Here is a 15,790-nt window from a genome sequence, read left to right on the forward strand (position 1 = left end):
CTTTGTTATTTTACAGCTTGACTGCTACAGAAGTAACAATAGCATGAGAGTGAGAGTGTGACTGTGCTGTGTGTGTGTGTGTGTGTGTGTGTGCGTGTGTGTGAAGTGAAGGCAATCCATCATCAAACATCTCTCTGCTAAAAACACTCCAAGGATATTAGCATATGCCCATCCAGCCCTCCGGTGTGTGTGTGTGTGTGTGTGAAGTGAAGGGTTAGCCTGAATTGATTGAAGCTTTCAGTGGCCACACACACACACACACACACACACACACACACACACACACAAGTAAGGTGTATGGCTGCTAAATCAAATGCCTGTGTTAGTGTAATAACAAAGTAATGACCAGTGATTTGGTACAAATTAGAATGCGTTATATGGCTGTGACCTTTACCCCTCCCCCCCCCCCCCCCCCCCCCCTCTGGTAAATCACTCAAACTGGATGTGTGTGTGTGTGTGTGTGTCTGGATGCCATGCCACAGTCTTCAGGCCCCCATGTGTAATTACTGTACAGATGTACCCCAACAGCAGAAGGACTGCATGGTGCCACTGTAAACTAAACCCCACTCAATGAGCACCCAGGGTAGCACTCCTCAGTGTGCGCAGTGTGTGTTAAACCTTCCATACAAAAGAAAAGTCTGCAGATCATTAAAGCAACATGTGGCATGCATTTTCATTAGCCTACTACTGGAGGTGAATAACAAACGCATTATTTTTTCATTTCAACCCCAGCATTCCGCCCCCAAACCCTGCACTTTTGTTATTTACCCAAACATGGTGTACCTCTTGAAATGTCAACGGTGGTCAGACCATTAAAGCTTATGTATGTCTGATGAAACTGTTGTTGAGCGTTTAAAGGTAACAACATCATTTAAACCAAACTCCCCACACACCTCTCGTAAACATGTGGGATGATGGATATTCCACAGTCATCTGAAACCAAAGGTCCCTTTTTTAACAACAAGAAAACTCGTCTCGAATGAATCTAGAACTGGGCCCTAAATTGGATCCTCTAGTTCTCTGAAACTCCAACATACCAGCAGTGCCACTTACTGCTCTGTGCTTGGAGAAAACACCTTAAACACACACACACACACACATATATATTCAAATACTTATTTTCTGCATGAAATACAAATAAAGTCATAAATGTTATAAAACGCAGTTTTCTGGATTTGTTTGTTGATATTCTATTTCTCACTGTTAAAATACACCTACCATTACAATTATAGATCACACATTTCTTTGCAAGTGGCAAAACTTGTGAAATCGGCAGGGGTTCAAATACTTATTTTCCCCACTGTATATGTACACACACACACACACACACACACACACACACACATAAATATCTATATATATATACAATGTATCTCGGTCTTACAAGTTGTTGACTTAAGCATTCTGGAGGGGATTATGAAGCTTGGTTTGCACAAAGAAATAAGGCTGGATATAGTCTTTTAGCAAACTAACAGTCAGGAACATCTATAGTCTTTTAGCAAACTAACAGTCAGGAACATCTATTTATATCCGTCAAGTTGGCGCCCATCATAATGATGGTCTCCAACACAAAGAGAAGTAAGAAAGGTTCACCCCTTCTATCTCATCATGCTTGTATGATTTACATTACATTCCATTTAGTCATTTAGCAGACCCTTTTGTCCAAAGTGATGTACAAGGGAGAGAACAGTCAAGCTAAGAGCAATCAAAAACATGGTGTAACAATAAATACTACTTTACATGAGAATTAGAAAAACGACCTAGAAAGGAAAAAGAAGTGCAGGAATGTAACTGCATGTTGGGAATGATGGGAATGTAGTCTTATGTGACTTCATTTGAAGGGTGCCTGCATAAGTGTTTCATAAGCACGGGAAGTTTCAAAAGCAGAGGTGTGTCTATGCAGAGAAAACGTCCATACTCGCAAGATGACATAACATCTTTTATGAAATGAATAATACTGTACTGACACAAGTGATGATGTTGTCGTGAGTCGTGAGGTTTTGCTTTCATATTTTCCCTTACAATATCTACTGTCGAAACAGTTATTATTCAGTCAATATATAACAGTTAGAGCTATTTAGGGATTATGAATGTGTTATATAATCCTTTTGTAGGTGCCGTAAGAGTTATTCAGGTCTTATGAATGTGTTATATAATCCTTTTGTAGGTGCCGTAAGAGTTATTCAGGTCTTATGAATGTGTTATATAATCCTTTTGTAGGTGCCGTAAGAGTTATTCAGGTCTTATGAATGTGTTATATAATCCTTTTGTAGGTGCCGTAAGAGTTATTCAGGTCTTATGAATGTGTTATATAATCCTTTTGTAGGTGCCGTAAGAGTTATTCAGGTCTTATGAATGTGTTATATAATCCTTTTGTAGGTGCCGTAAGAGTTATTTCAGGTCTTATGAATGTGTTTATAATCCTTTTGTAGTGCCGTAAGAGTTATTTCAGGTCTTATGAATGTGTTATATAATCCTTTTGTAGGTGCCGTAAGAGTTATTCAGGTCTTATGAATGTTTATATAATCCTTTTGTAGGTGCCGTAAGAGTTATTCAGAGTCTTATGAATGTGTTATATAATCCTTTTGTAGGTGCCGTAAGAGTTATTCAGGTCTTATGAATGTGTTATATAATCCTTTTGTAGGTGCCGTAAGAGTTATTCAGGTCTTATGAATGTGTTATATAATCCTTTTGTAGGTGCCGTAAGAGTTATTCAGGTCTTATGAATGTGTTATATAATCCTTTTGTAGGTTGCCGTAAGAGTTATTCAGGTCTTATGAATGTTGTTATATAATCCTTTTGTAGGTGCCGTAAGAGTTATTCAGGTCTTATGAATGTGTTATATAATCCTTTGTAGGTGCCGTAAGAGTTATTCAGGTCTTATGAATGTGTTATATAATCCTTTTGTAGGTGCCGTAAGAGTTATTCAGGTCTTATGAATGTGTTATATAATCCTTTTGTAGGTGCCGTAAGAGTTATTCAGGTCTTATGAATGTGTTATATAATCCTTTTGTAGGTGCCGTAAGAGTTATTCAGGTCTTATGAATGTGTTATATAATCCTTTTGTAGGTGCCGTAAGAGTTATTCAGGTCTTATGAATGTGTTATATAATCCTTTTGTAGGTGCCGTAAGAGTTATTCAGGTCTTATGAATGTGTTATATAATCCTTTTGTAGGTGCCGTAAGAGTTATTCAGGTCTTATGAATGTGTTATATAATCCTTTTGTAGGTGCCGTAAGAGTTATTCAGGTCTTATGAATGTGTTATATAATCCTTTTGTAGGTGCCGTAAGAGTTATTCAGGTCTTATGAATGTGTTATATAATCCTTTTGTAGGTGCCGTAAGAGTTATTCAGGTCTTATGAATGTGTTATATAATCCTTTTGTAGGTGCCGTAAGAGTTATTCAGGTCTTATGAATGTGTTATATAATCCTTTTGTAGGTGCCGTAAGAGTTATTCAGTGTTCTATTGAATGTGTTATTTATATAATCCTTTTGTAGGTGCCGTAAGAGTTATTCAGGTCTTATGAATGTGTTATATAATCCTTTTGTAGGTGCCGTAAGAGTTATTCAGGTCTTATGAATGTGTTATATAATCCTTTTGTAGGTGCCGTAAGAGTTATTCAGGTCTTATGAATGTGTTATATAATCCTTTTGTAGGTGCCGTAAGAGTTATTCAGGTCTTATGAATGTGTTATATAATCCTTTTGTAGGTGCCGTCCATCTAAAGTGTTACCAGCTTAAGCAACCTGACCGCAGTGAGAGTGGGGTTGGCTTCGTGCCTACGGCCCAATCACAGCCGCTGGGATATCCTTTACCAACTCCACCAACACCAATGTCATATTACGTTCATACAACAGTTCTACTACTACTGAATTGAATTGAATTTGAAGACAAGAAATGGTGTTTTCATTCATTTCTTTCAAATTTTGTGTATTCACCAGTTTTCAGCGTAAAGTGAGACCTGTCCGACTCAATCACAGTCCAAAGACAAACTGTTGTTATTATGTTATTATGTGAAAGGGATCAATGCCCAGATCGATGCCCATATTAATGCCCGGATCAATGCCCGGTCTGGCTACTCAGCACGTTCAAAATCAGTCACACCTTCCAGAGGCTTAAACAGAAAGGGCTGATATTACCCTAAAACATCACAGTCTGAAGTCATTGTTAGTCTTAGTGGGTTCATTCAAGGTTGGGTCAAACCTCCAATGAAACGCTCCACTCTGCCCAGATTCTGCCAACACCAGACACAGGAACAGCACAGTTACTGCCAACACCAGACACAGGAACAGCACAGTTACTGCCAACACCAGACACAGAAACAGCACAGTTACTGCCAACACCAGACAGCACAGTTACTGCCAACACCAGACACAGGAGCAGCCCAGTTACTGCCAACACCAGACAGCACAGTTACTGCCAACACCAGACACAGGAACAGCACAGTTACTGCCAACACCAGACACAGACACAGGAGCAGCACAGTTCCTGCCAACACCAGACAGCACAGTTACTGCCAACACCAGACACCAGAACAGCACAGTTACTGCCAACACCAGACACAGACACAGCACAGTTATTGCCAACACCAGACAGCACAGTTACTGCCAACACCAGACACAGGAACAGCACAGTTACTGCCAACACCAGACACAGACACAGCACAGTTATTGCCAACACCAGACAGCACAGTTACTGCCAACACCAGACACAGGAGCAGCACAGTTACTGCCAACACCAGACACAGACACAGGAGCAGCACAGTTACTGCCAACACCAGACAGCACAGTTACTGCCAACACCAGACACAGGAACAGCACAGTTACTGCCAACACCAGACACCAGAACAGCACAGTTACTGCCAACACCAGACACCAGACAGCACAGTTACTGTCAACACCAGACACAGGGACATCACAGTTACTGCCAACACCAGACACAGTTACTGCCGACACCAGACACAGACACAGCACAGTTACTGCCAACACCAGACACAGACACAGCACAGTTACTGTCAACACCAGACACAGGAACAGCACAGTTACTGCCAACACCAGACAGCACAGTTACTGCCAACGCCAGACAGCACAGTTACTGCCAACACCAGACACAGAAACAGCACAGTTACTGCCAACACCAGACACAGGAGCAGCACAGTTACTGCCAACACCAGACAGCACAGTTACTGTCAACACCAGACAGCACAGTTACTGTCAACACCAGACACAGGGACATCACAGTTACTGCCAACACCAGACACAGTTACTGCCAACACCAGACACAGGAACAGCACAGTTACTGCCAACACCAGACACAGGAACAGCACAGTTACTGCCAACACCAGACACCAGAACAGCACAGTTACTGCCAACACCAGACACAGGAGCAGCCCAGTTACTGCCAACACCAGACAGCACAGTTACTGCCAACACCAGACACCAGACACAGGAACAGCACAGTTATTGCCAACACCAGACAGCACAGTTACTGCCAACACCAGACACAGGAACAGCACAGTTACTGCCAACACCAGACACCAGAACAGCACAGTTACTGCCAACACCAGACACCAGACAGCACAGTTACTGTCAACACCAGACACAGGGACATCACAGTTACTGCCAACACCAGACACAGTTACTGCCAACACCAGACACAGACACAGCACAGTTACTGCCAACACCAGACACAGGAACAGCACAGTTACTGCCAACACCAGACACAGACACAGCACAGTTACTGTCAACACCAGACACAGGAACAGCACAGTTACTGCCAACACCAGACAGCACAGTTACTGCCAACGCCAGACAGCACAGTTACTGCCAACACCAGACACAGAAACAGCACAGTTACTGCCAACACCAGACACAGGAGCAGCACAGTTACTGCCAACGCCAGACAGCACAGTTACTGTCAACACCAGACAGCACAGTTACTGTCAACACCAGACACAGGGACATCACAGTTACTGCCAACACCAGACACAGGGACAGCACAGTTACTGCCAACACCAGACACAGGAACAGCACAGTTACTGCCAACACCAGACACAGAAACAGCACAGTTACTGCCAACACCAGACAGCACAGTTACTGCCAACACCAGACACAGGAGCAGCCCAGTTACTGCCAACACCAGACAGCACAGTTACTGCCAACACCAGACACCAGACACAGGAACAGCACAGTTATTGCCAACACCAGACAGCACAGTTACTGCCAACACCATACACAGGAGCAGCACAGTTAATGTCAACACCAGACACAGGAGCAGCACAGTTACTGCCAACCCCAGACACAGGAACAGCACAGTTACTGTCAACACCAGACACAGGAGCAGCACAGTTACTGCCAACACCAGACACAGGAACAGCACAGTTACTGCCAACACCAGACACAGGAACAGCACAGTTACTGCCAACACCAGACAGCACAGTTACTGCCAACACAAGAACAGCACATTTACTGCCAACACCAGACACAGAAACAGCACAGTTAACACCAGACACAGGAACAAGCACAGTTACTGCCAACACCAGACACAAGAACAAGCAAGACGTATTCTGCACGTGACCCAGTCCAAGGAATATGATTTAATTTAGCCAACCACAGTTTAGTATCAATGCTAAAGTGGATTATTTTAGTTTGACCACATTCTCCACGTGCCTCTGAAGAGGATGTGAACGCAGTGATGCGTGTACATTATGTTACACGGTTTCAGTTTGTGTTCATGCACTATTTTGGAATCTGTTTACGTGTGTCCTCATGTGTGGGTGTTTATGTATGTGTGTGTGTGTAAGTTTGGGTGCATGCGTTTGTGTGTGTGTGTGTGTGTGTGTGTGTGTGTGTGTGTGTGTGTGTGTGTGTGTGTGTGTGCCTGTATACCAGTATGTTTGACACCAAACGTGAGTGCTGCCACATTCCACTTGACATCTGCCACAGTACCAGCATCTGAATCTGATGACTATTAAAAGCCAGACAGACAAACTTCAGATGTTGTCTAAGAGCTCTGAGACTCAGATGTTGTCAAATACCTCTGAGACTCTCAATTTGAATACATTTACAGTTTTCCTTTACAAGGCACTCATCTATAGGTAATATAAAATGACCATATACTGTAGCTATACACTAACTATGCATCTTCTTGGAGTGTTTAACACAATAAGAAAATAAAAAAATAAAAATGAATACAATACCTATTCATGGGGGGACAGAGTGCCCAATAATGACATGATTGTACCACAGTGAACAGATACCTTTGAGACAGACATTATTTTTAAGATAAACTCAATAGTTTACACTTACAACAGTGTAAATATACTCCTACACTTGAAACAGTGTAATTAAAGTCCTACACTTGAAACAGCGTAATTATACTCCTGCACTTGAAACAGTGTAATTATACTCCTACACTTGAAACAGTGTAATTAAAGTCCTACACTTGAAACAGTGTAATTATACTCCTGCACTTGAAACAGTGTAATTATACTCCTGCACTTGAAACAGTGTAATTATACTCCTACACTTGAAACAGTGTAATTAAAGTCCTACACTTGAAACAGGGGTGGGAGGTCACATGATGTGGGCAGGGGTGGGGTGGGAGGTCACATGATGTGGGCAGGGGTGGGGTGGGAGGTCACATGATGTGGGCAGGGGTGGGGTGGGAGGTCACATGATGTGGGCAGGTGCCATCCACCCACACTCTGAATGCAAGGCATCCGTGACATTTATGATGACATGAGGCAGGGGGGCAGTTGAGTTGGCATGCCCAGAACGCCATGGTAACCCCACCCCTGCACCCCTGAGTAGAACGCCATGGTAACCCCACCCCTGCACCCCTGAGTTGACCCCCAGAGCGACCCCCCCCCCCCGCCCCCCGTGCTTAAAGCTTCAGGAATCACATGGCATGCATGGGGGGAAAGATCACTACATACACACACACACACACACACACACACACACACACACACACACACACACACACACCATAACTGAGCTGGAGGGGCCATTAATGTCTTATGTTTGTCCCATCACTAGCATTGACTCATCTGTTTGCTAGCCTGTTAGCCCCACTTATAACTACAATATTACGACTCCAAGTACTTTAAACACTGGTCATTTAATTGAATTCCAATGCTGGTGTATTTTAATTACATTTAAATGCTGGTAATTGATACTGATAGTTACACTCTCCCTCGTACTAAAACCTCCAGACATAAAAACAGTTTCTTTCCCCTCGCCGTCTCACTACTGAACAGCTAACCTACTGTAGCATATATATTTATATATTTATCCCTGCACGTCTCGCACTCTCCACTTCTTCTTTGCACTACTGTTTCACAGCTACTGTATATAGCCATTCCGCCTTGTATATACTTCTCAAACTTTTTAGACCGTTGCACTGTTGCACTGTTTGTTTTGTATTGTATTGTGTTGTAATGTATATTTTGTGTAAGCACACTGAGAGTCACTTTACCAAGTCAAATTCCTTGTTTGTGCAAACTTACTGATTCTGATTCTGATTCTGGAGTACTATTAGTACATGAAATTACAAAACTGAATCCGATTTGGACGAGAGTTAATACCGTGCAATGATACGTACCCACAGTAATGAATAATATTATGTGTTATTTTCCTATAACTAACCCGTTATAGGACACTTTCTTCACAGAGGGGACCCCCTGCTCATAAATGAGCCAGATATGAACAGATGAGTGGGGGGGGTGTTTTCTGTCCTTTTCTGATTTGTTCCTATCAGTATGTGTAAGACATGTATCCGCCCCCTCCACACACACATACATATTCTGGAGTCACAGGCCTTGTGACCCCTGAAGTCCCCGCTCCTTGGCTACACCCCTCCAAACTATGCCGGAGGCTTTGGTGTGGCTCTGACGGCTACGACAGCTGATGCTAAATTTAGCCGCTAAGTCCATCACACACCCGCCTTATGTGGCCCTGCTCCACATCTCCATGGGACAATCAGAGGCCGGGAGGGGTGGGGTGTTTAGACTTGTTTGGGTGGTGTGGAGGGGTGGGGTGGGGTGGGGTGTTTGGGTGGTGTGGAGGGGTGTGGAGGGGAGGGGTGGGGCGTTCAGACTGGTTTGGGTGGTGCGGAGGGAGTGAGTGGCTGTTGGAGACAGGGCAGCAGGAGGGTAAATACTGCATCACAGGGCAGCAGGAGGGTAAATACTGCATCACAGGGCAGCAGGAGGGTAAATACTGCATCTCAGGGCAGCAGGAGGGTAAATACTGCATCACAGGGCAGCAGGAGGGGAAATACTGCATCACAGGGCAGCAGGAGGGGAAATACTGCATCACAGGGCAGCAGGAGGGGAAATACTGCATCACAGGGCAGCAGGAGGGGAAATACTGCATCTCAGAGAAGTTTAGTCAGAGAAACCAGGAAGCCTGTTCCAAAACACCAAAGCATAGCACACCGCTAAACACCCATATTAACACACAGCACACCTCTACACACCCATATTAACACACAGCACACCATAGCATAGCACACCGCTAAACAGCCATATTAACACACAGCTAGCACACCGCTACACACCCATATTAACAGACAGCTAGCACACCGCTAAACACCCATATTAACACACAGCACACCGCTAAACACCCATATTAACACACAGCTAGCACACCGCTACACACCCACATTAACACACAGCTAGCACACCGCTAAACACCCATATTAACACACAGCACACCGCTAGCATAGCATACCGCTACACACCCATATTAACACACCGCTACACAGCATATCACACCGCTAGACACCGCTATTAACACACAGCACACCGCTAAACACCGCTATTAACACACAGCACACTTACTTATTCATTCAGGAGGTGAAATCATTCAACTTACAATCCAGATACCGTAAACTTTTCAATATGTATTCAACATGGGAGTCAAAACCAAGATCTCTGAGTTGCTAGAAGCACCTTGCTGTCGGTCAACACTTCAGGGAGACACTGTTATGAAAACACTTTAGTTTAGTATGCGGTTTGCCCAGATATGTTTTATCACTAATTTACATGCCCCTTAGTGTTCCACTAAAGGTTATTTCATAACACTTGTGGTGCATGTATGCAGATTGGTAGTGTGTAGGTTGCATGAGTGTGTGGTGCATGTATGCAGATTGGTAGTGTGTAGGTTGCATGAGTGTGTGGTGCATGTATGCAGATTGGTAGTGTGTAGGTTGCATGAGTGTGTGGTGCATGTATGCAGATTGGTAGTGTGTAGGTTGCATGAGTGTGTGGTGCATGTATGCAGATTGGTATTGTGTAGGTTGCATGAGTGTGTTGTGTATGTATGCAGATTGGTATTGTGTAGGTTGCATGAGTGTGGTGCGTGTATGCAGATTGTGTAGGTTGCATGAGTGTGTAGGTTGCATGAGTGTGGTGCATGTATGCAGATTGGTACTGTGTAGGTTGCATGAGTGTGTAGGTTGCATGAGTGTGTAGGTTGCATGAGTGTGAGTGTGATGAGTGTGGTGCATGTATGCAGATCGGTACTGTGTAGGTTGCATGAGTGTGGTGCGTGTATGCAGATTGTGTAGGTTGCATGAGTGTGTAGGTTGCATGAGTGTGAGTGTGATGAGTGTGGTGCATGTATGCAGATCGGTACTGTGTAGGTTGCATGAGTGTGTAGGTTGCATGAGTGTGTAGGTTGCATGAGTGTGTAGGTTGCATGAGTGTGGTGCATGTATGCAGATTGGTACTGTGTAGGTTGCATGAGTGTGAGTGTGATGAGTGTGGTGCGTGTATGCAGACTGTGTAGGTTGCATGAGTGTGTAGGTTGCATGAGTGTGTAGGTTGCATGAGTGTGGTGCATGTATGCAGATTGGTACTGTGTAGGTTGCATGAGTGTGAGTGTGATGAGTGTGGTGCGTGTATGCAGACTGTGTAGGTTGCATGAGTGTGTAGGTTGCATGAGTGTGTAGGTTGCATGAGTGTGGTGCATGTATGCAGATTGGTACTGTGTAGGTTGCATGAGTGTGAGTGTGATGAGTGTGGTGCATGTATGCAGACTGTTTAGGGTGCATGAGTGACCTCATCTGGGGTAGATGACCCCCCCCTCCTCCCCTCCCTGGCGAGGGACCCTACATAAATACTTGATGTGAGCTTCATGCTTGACGTAGCACAATCAGACACACAATACTGATCAACACTGAATTACTATATCAACTTCATGTACTCTTCCCTCACAGAAGAGTAACTGTGATGACTCCATAAGTCAAATATGGAGTACAAATATTTACAAGTTTCACTGTTTGTGCTGTGTATGCAGTTGGTGGGAGGGTGGGTGGGAAAACACAAGGCCAGCAGAACTATCCAGAGTTAATGACACCTTATCTTTGGACTGCTCTGCAACACAACTCAGCACAACACAACTCAAACGCAGCCTCTTTGGGAAAGTTCTCAGTGAAGGAGACCCTGCTGCACGTTATCTTGATTTGTCAGTTAGACGTGAATGCCAGGTGCCTCCCTGTGAGAGAACACTCTTTAAATACCTCCAGAGTGAAGCTCTGACGAGCGATGGCGGGTAATTAACTTGTATCCTAATCAGGATTTAATTACAAGAATTGTTTCACGTTAGCACGACGTGTGGTAGCGTCTGCTGTGTGCATGGGTTTAATCCTTTGCTTTGCAATTAATGTCCAAACTGCCAACCCCCGAAAATATAGCTTTGCCTCGTCGGTGATTTTAAAAAGCTCCTCTAGTTTTGGGGTCGGTCAACTTCAAGCAGGCCGCAGGAGAGCATGGGAATGGAACACAGCGCAGATTAACTACATGGTTAGGATAAAGCAGATGTTGGACAGACAGAGAGGAAGAGAGAGAGGGGGAGAGAGAGAGAGAGAGAGAGAGAGAGACAGAGAGAGAGAGGGAGAGAGAGAGAGAGAGGGAGAGAGAGAGGGAGGGAGGGAGAGAGAGAGAGAGAGAGAGAGAGAGGGAGGGAGAGAGGGAGAGAGAGAGAGAGACAGAGGGAGGGAGAGAGAGAGAGCACATGTACAAGTTAAAGAGAAAAACTGAGGGAGAGGGAAAGGGAGAGAGAGAGAGAGGGAGATAGAGAGAGAGGGAGGGAGGGAGAGAGAGAGAGGGAGAGAGAGAGAGAGAGGAACAAGAAACCCTCAACCACAAATCCTGCACACCCACTCATGGGCTGACAGCATCTTGTTTTGCCCATTCCCAGTCTCATTTGCCTAGTGGTGTAAGTGTGCGTGTGTGTGTGTGTGTGTGTGTGTGTGTCTGTGTGTGTGTGAGTGTGAGTGTGAGTGTGTGTCAGTGTGTGTGTGAGTGTGAGTGTGAGTGTGAGTGTGTGTCAGTGTGAGTGTGAGTGTGAGTGTGAGCTGTTACACCAAGCACTCGTCAGGCAGCTTGTTTTATGAGCCTCCTAATTTCTTCCCATTGTCTTTGTCTCGGGCTGGAAACCCAATACCATCCGCCACGGCCAGGCCAGGCCAGGGCCCCACGAGAAGCAGACGGAAAATGTCTTAATAATTTATGACAAATCATTAAGAAGGGCTGCCAAGTGTGATATGAAAAGATGTCTGTATCGTCGTCGTCGGCCCTGACCGCTCCGGCTAATTAAGCTACACTCGCCTGTTGTGACAGTTACTGTTGTGGAAGTGCGCGCCTGGAGATGCCAAATTCCTCGTGGCTCATGGCCACTGTGTCACCCTGACATCTTCCGATAGGCTAAACAAACAGATCAATGGAGTATGGAGCCCTAAGCTGCGCTGGAGGCCTCGCTGGCCTTTTGCTCCTGATGGGTTAGGGTTAGGGTTAGCATAAAGGGTTAGCTTAAAGGGTTAGCCCTAAGGTCTGCTCCTTACCTGAGTAACCTGCACTTCAGCAACATACAGTCATTTAGCCTTTTATACCATAACACAACCTACAGTCATTTAGCCTTTAATACCCTAACCTTAACACAACATACAGTCATTTAGCCTTGTATACCCTAACACAACATACAGTCCTTTAGCCTGTTATACCCTAACACTAACATTAACACAACATACAGTCATTTAGCCTTTTATACCCTAAATCAACATACAGTCATTTAGCCTTTTATACCATAACACAACCTACAGTCATTTAGCCTGTTATACCTTAACACAACCTACAGTCATTTAGCCTGTTATACCTTAACACAACCTACAGTCATTTAGCCTTTAATACCCTAACACTAACACTTCCCCAACATACAGTCATTTAGCCTGTTATACCCTAACACTAACATTAACACAACATACAGTCATTTAACCTTTTATACCCTAACACAACATACAGTCCTTTAGCCTGTTATACCCTAACACTAACATTAACACAACATACAGTAATTTAACCTTTTATACCCTAAATCAACATACAGTCATTTAGCCTTTTATACCATAACCTTAACACAACATACAGTCATTTAGCTGTCAGTTTAGTCAGTGATTGCTTTAGCCTATGTGTAAGTATATGTGTACTGTACATGTATCTGTTCTCTATATGCATTTACAGTAAATAACATATAGATTGATGTGTATGTATTTACTTCTTTTAGGACAAACAGCTCCTTTAAGGTCAGTCAGCTTGTCTATATTTTTATGTGTTCATATGGGCTTGCAGTCCAAACTCTGAACGTGTGTTGGTGTCGGCAGCCTCTTCCGGTTGAGCTCCTACAACACAGATAACTCTGATGCCACTACTGGGGGTTTGAGGGGGGGGGGGGGGGGGGTCTCGAGAAGAGCCTCAGTGTGTGTGTGTGTGTGTGTGTATCCTCCAGAAGCTGCAATGGATACACACACACTCATACACACACCCTCACTGACGCACGCTGCCTCACACCCATCATGTCACATGTATAATGGAAAAGAGAAGCCTTTAGTCTGAGTGGAAACAAATCACCCGGAGTAACTTCTTCAATCAACAGGAGGGGGACACATCCTGAATGTGGCGGCCAGGGCTAGGGCTAGGGTTAGGGCTAGGGTTAGGGTTAGGGTTCAGCTGCTGTGGTTAGGGCCACATGGACAGTATGAGATTATGAGGACAGAAAAGGGAGTGTGTGTGTCAGTGTGTGTGTGTGAGTGTGAGTGTGAGTGTGTGTGAGTGTGAGTGTGAGTGTGAGTGTGTGTGAGTGTGTGAGTGAGTGTGTGTGAGTGTGAGTGTGTGTGAGTGTGTGAGTGAGTGTGTGTGAGTGTGAGTGTGTGTGAGTGTGTGAGTGTGTGTGAGTGTGTGAGTGTGTGTGAGTGTGAGTGTGTGTGAGTGTGTGAGTGAGTCTGTGTGAGTGTGAGTGTGAGTGTGAGTGTGAGTGTGAGTGTGTGTCAGTGTGAGTGTGAGTGTGAGTGTGAGTGTGTGTGAGTGTGAGTGAGTGAGTGTGTGTGTGTGTGTGTGTGAGTGTGAGTGTGAGTGTGTGTGTGTGTGAGTGTGAGTGTGTGTGTGTGTGTGTGTGAGTGTGAGTGTGAGTGTGTGTCAGTGTGTCAGTGTGTGTGTGAATGTGTGTGAGTGTGTGTGAGTGTCAGTGTGTGTGTGTGTGTGTGTGTGTGTGTGTGTGAGTGTGTGTGAGTGTATGTGGTCAGTCACCTAACCAGCATTGCGAGAAGAGAAACAATGCCATGACTGGTGTTCTTGTAGTGTTTGTGTGGTTCATCGCGTCTATAGAACCGTCACATCCTGTGCAGATGGACTGCATTCCAAAAACCCCCGAAAGAGCTTTCCAATTATGGTCTTGGGAAGTGGAGAGGAGGGAAAAAAATAATATTGGGGGCAACATTTTTGTCTTCACATACAAATCCCTGTGTTCCACTCCTGCCTCAGCAGAATCCAGATGACTTGAGAGAGAAAGAATGACACACAGTGAGCCAAAAAGCCGAAGACGACGAGATCCAGTCGGGTCGCCTCTCACGTTCATTTAGAGCGTTAATCACCTCCCTGTGTGCCGGTCCTCCACCACCCACCACCCAACCTCCATTATTTATTTATGCTTCTTCTTCTCCCCCCGTCTACATGAAGGACCATTAACCAGAAGGGCTTCATCTCACGCTTAACCTTTACCATGGTTCACTCATCTCACAGTCATTAGCGTACCCAGATGCTAGCGCTCGTTTGGCAGGAGAGGCGGGCAGGAGAGGCAGCCAAGTGGCTTCCAGGATCCAAACAAACACTTTAGTACACACAGTACACCCACCCACCCACCCTTCAAATATCTCCTCATGTCAACATGGCACGGCCGGTCACCCGACCTCCTTTCGAGTCAAATATACCTTCGGAATTGCAGCGATGCGCCGACGCGGCTGAACTATTTTTCCATCTGTTGCATCCCCCTGCTTAGGGAGCATGCCGAACGAGCGCTGCACTGGCGCCAAATTTAGACCCAGCGCCATCGACACACACTCACAACCGCCATCCGCACACACTCACAACCGCCATCCGCACACACTCACAACCGCCATCCGCACACACTCACAACCGCCATCCGCACACACACACAACCGCCATCCTCACACTTACAACCGCCATCCGCACACTTACAACCGCCTCTCTCAAGACTAAGAACAGCACTGTTTTTCTCAATCTGCGTGTACTATGTGTGTGTGTGACCTGCGTGTACTATGTGTGTGTGACCTGCGTGTACTCGGATCATGCCAGCTGTTGATAGGAGCTACACACTACACATACACACTACACATACACACTACACAAGAGCTAGGAAACCCTCTTGAGCCACAAGCGCCCCAAAACTTCTGAAGAAAAAATCAGCGTCAACCTCCAGAAAGATCTAGATTGTT

General features: G+C 45.0%; 1 protein-coding gene across 4 annotated transcripts in view; it reads right to left on the reverse strand.

Annotated features, from left to right (window-relative positions):
* The window catches only part of LOC105903850 (A-kinase anchor protein 2), a 130,117-nt gene that overhangs the window by 100,536 nt on the left and 13,791 nt on the right, over positions 1-15,790 (reverse strand). The gene's annotated exons all lie outside the window — the stretch shown is intronic.

Source organism: Clupea harengus, chromosome 12 (genome assembly GCF_900700415.2).
Source record: "Clupea harengus chromosome 12, Ch_v2.0.2, whole genome shotgun sequence".
NCBI lineage: Eukaryota > Metazoa > Chordata > Actinopteri > Clupeiformes > Clupeidae > Clupea > Clupea harengus.